The sequence below is a fragment of the Eptesicus fuscus genome, chromosome 8 (genome assembly GCF_027574615.1).
Source record: "Eptesicus fuscus isolate TK198812 chromosome 8, DD_ASM_mEF_20220401, whole genome shotgun sequence".
Lineage (NCBI taxonomy): Eukaryota > Metazoa > Chordata > Mammalia > Chiroptera > Vespertilionidae > Eptesicus > Eptesicus fuscus.
Window position 1 is genome coordinate 2,477,607 of NC_072480.1, and position 4,021 is coordinate 2,481,627.

Sequence of the window (4,021 nt, forward strand, 5' to 3'; positions counted from 1 at the left end):
AACTATCAACCAATTTCCCTCTGGAGATATACATATATATATTACAGGCTTGGTGCATGAAAATTTGTGCACTTTGGTGGGAGGGGTCCCTCAGCCCAGCCAGCACCCCCTCCCAATCCAAGGCCCTCGAGTAGGGTCCCTAGGCCAGGCCTGAGATCAGGGCCTATCAGGGCTTTCCTTTCCTGGCTGCTTGGAGGTCCTTTGGGTGGGTGCCCTGGCAGAGAGGCCAGAGAAGTGCCCACAGCTGCCTGGTTGGTCATCTCTCCAGCCCAGAGCCTCTGTCCTGCCTCCTAGCCCATGGTCATTTCTTTTCCAGCTGCTCCAGCAGTGGGTTGCCTTCTGAGTCGGGGGTCTTAACGCTGTCGGTCCTGACGATGCATGTGGGGTGATGCCGGCTGAGCATCAGGATGAGCTGCTGCCGCTCCTGCTTCAGCTCCTCCATCTGGGTTTTCAGCTCCGCATTCATGAGCTCCAGCCACTCAGATTCCCGCTGCAGAAACTCTGTCCGCTCCTTGTTCTGGCTTCGGGCTGCCACCACTTTGTTCTTTTCCCAGTGCCTTTTCCTCTGCTTCTCTTCCTCGTCTAGCTCACTTTTCACAGGTTGAGGCCTCTTGCCCAGTTTCACCTCCAGGAAGTGCAAAGGGGTGATCATGGCCCCAATGTTGTGGACGTCAGCACATTTCAGCTCCTCTGCAGTCAGGGCCGGGCTGGGGAGTCCGGTCAGGGGGGCCAAGCTCTGGCAGAGAGCCATCAGTCATGGAAGGGTCGGGGATCTGCCCAGGTATCATAGCAGGGGGAGTGGCAGTCCGGTCCCTCAGAAGCCGTGGGCAGGAGCTGCCATGGCACCAGCCCCACCCTGCAGTGTCCACTACTGCCAGTGCCTTCCACCGCCTCCCAGCTGCCAGCCACCAAGCATCCCTCCCACAGGCTGTGGCAGGCGGCTTGGGTCTCCCTCTTTGTGGCTATTGATTGCAGGGCTCTGCCTGCCTACCTGATGTTCCCTAACTGCTCAGCAGCCTACCTGATCGCCCCTAACCATTCGCCTGCCTACCTGGTTGCCCCTAACTGCTTGCCTGCCTGCCTGATTAACCCAAACCACCTCTGCCTTAGCCCCTGCCACTGCAGCTTAGTCTGGAAGGACATCTGGAATGATTTCTGGAAGATGTCTGGTCTATCTGGTCTAATTAGCATATTATCCTTTTATTAGTGTGTGTGTGTGTGTGTGTGTGTGTGTGTGTGTGTATATATGTGTATATATATATGTATATATATATATACATATATATATACATATATATGTATATATGTATATATATATATACATATATATATATACATATATATATATATACTAGAGGCCCGGTGCACGAAATTTGTGCACGGAGGGAGGTTGTCCCTCAGCCCAGCCTGTACCCTCTCCAATCTGGGACCCCTCAAGGGATGTCCGACTGCCCGTTTAGGCCTGATTCCAGGGATTGGGCCTAAACGGGCAGTCGGACATCCCTCTCACAATCCAGGACTGCTGGCTCCCAACTGCTTGCCTGCCTGCCTTCCTGATTGCCCCTAACTGCTTCTGCCTGCCAGCCTGATCACCCCCTAATCACTCTGCTGCCAGCCTGTTTGCCCCCAACTTCCCTCCTCTGCCGGCCTGGTCACCCCTAACTGCCCTCTCCTGCAGGGTTGATCACCTCCAACTGCCCTCCCTTGCAGGCCTGGTCCTTCTCAACTGCGCTCCCTTGCAGGCTGGGTGCCTCCCAACTGCCCTCTCCTGCTGGCCATCTTGTGGTGGCCATCTTGTGTCCACATGGGGGCAGGATCTTTGACCACATGGGGCAGCTATATTGTGTGTTGCAGTGATGATCAATCTGCATAGTACTCTTTTATTAGATAGGATAGAGGCCTGGTACAGGGGTGGGGGCCAGCTGGTTTGCTCTGAAGGGTGTCCCTGATCAGGGTGGGGTTCCCTTGGGGCGTGGGGCGGCCTGAGCGAGGGGCCTGTGGTGGTTTGCAGGCGGGCCATGCCCCCTGGCAACACAAGCAGAGGCCCTGGTATCTGGAATTTATTTTCCTTCTACAATTGAAACTTTGTAGCCTGGAGCAGAGCCAAGCCTGGGGCTCTCTCTGAGGCCAGCAGCCATTTGTGTTGGGGTTATAATTGAAACTTTGTTGCCTTAAGCGGGTGGGCCCGGCCAGGGTGTGTGGAAAGCTTTGCTTCCCCTGTTGCTGGGGGCAACCCTGGCCTGCTCTCTCAAGCTCCATTCTGCCGCCATTTGTTTGAATTTGTTTACCTTCTATAATTGAAACTTTGTAGCTTGAGTGGAGGCTTAGGCCTGCAATGGCTGGCAGAAAGCTTGGCTTCCTCTGTTACCTAGGAAACCTCGCTCTCTGTGGCCGTAGCCATCTTGGTTTGGGTTAATTTGCATACTCACTCTGATTGGATGGTAGGCGTGGCTTGTGGGCATGGCTTGTGGGTGTGTCAGAGGTATGGTCAATTTGCATATTTGTCTATTATTAGAGAGGATATATATATATATATATATATATATATATATACCCAGTTCATGAAATTCGTGCACGGGAGGAGTCCCTCAGCCCAGCCTGCACCCTCTCCAATATGGGGCCTCACAGGGACTGGGCCTAAACCAGCAGCCGGACATCTTTCTCACAATCCAGAACCATTGGCTCCTGACTGCTTGCCTGCCTTCCTGCCTGATTGCCCCTAACTGATTCTCCCTGCCAGCCTGATTGCCCCCTAACTGCTCCTGTGCTGGCCTGATTGACGCCTAACTGCTCCCCTGCCAGCCTGATTGCCCCCAACTACCCTCCCCTGTTGGCCCAATTACCCCCAACTGCCCTGCCCAGCCAGCATGATCACCCACAACTGCCCTCCCCTGCCAGCCTGATGGCCCACAACTGCCCTCCACTGTTGGCCTGATGACCCCCAACTGCACTCCCCTGCCAGGGTCTGATCACCTCCAATTGCCCTCCCCTGCTGTGACCCGCCTCCTCTGCCTCGACCCGCATCCTCTGTAGTGTTCTTGTGATGGCCATCTTGTGACAGCCATCTTGTGATGACCATGTTGTGATGACGTGAGGGCATGATGCCACCTAAGCTATTATTAGTATAGATATGTTGTGTGTGCGTGTGTGTGTGTGTGTGTGTGTGTTTTGCTTACTCCCTTCACCTTCATTCATCCAGCCCCACCTCCGCTCTGACAACTGTAAGTCTGTTCCATGTGTCCATGCCTTTGCATCTATTTTTTTAGTCAGTTTATTTTGCTCATAAGGTTACACATGTAAGTGGGATCATAAGGTATTTGTCTTTCTCAGACTGGCTTATTTCACTTAGCATAATATTCTTCAGGTTTATCCATGCTGTTACAAAAAGTAAGATTTCCTTTATTTTTTACTGCTGAGTAATATTCCATTGGGTCAATTATCTGGGTTCTCTGTTCTGGTCTAGTTTCATTTTTTTGCATCTACTTGCTCAATTTTCCCATCACCATTTTTTGAAGAGACTGTCTTGACTCTTGTATTCTGTTACCTCCTTTGTTAAATATTAATTGAGCATACTGGCTTGGGTCAATTCTGGGTTCTCTGTTCTGTTCCATTGGTCTCTATGTCTGCTCTTGTGCCAGCACCAGTGGCTTTGTAATATAACTTGGTATCTGATATTGTGATGCCTCTAACTTTGTTCTTCTTTCTCGGGATTGCTGTGGCTATTGGGGGTCTTTTTTATTTTGGAGAGTTTGTTTTAGGTCTGTGAAATATGCAGTTGGTACTTTAGTGGGGATGGCATTGAATCTACAGATTGCTTTGGGTAGTATGGCCAATCCATAAACAAGGTATATTCTTCCACATATTAATATCTTCCTCTGTCTCTTTTTCAAAGTCCTGTAGTTTTCAGAGTACAGGTCTTTTACTTCTTTAGTTAAGTTTATTCCTAGGTATCTTAATTTTTTGTGGCAATGGTATATGGGATTGTACTTTTTAGTTTATCATCTGTGAGCTCATTACCTAT

The 4,021-nt window shown here is 50.7% G+C and overlaps 1 pseudogene; it reads right to left on the reverse strand.

The window, feature by feature from the left end:
- Positions 1–301: 301 nt before the first annotated feature.
- LOC103302201 (jun dimerization protein 2-like) lies at positions 302–797 on the reverse strand (annotated as a pseudogene).
- Between the last annotated feature and the right edge of the window lie 3,224 nt (positions 798–4,021).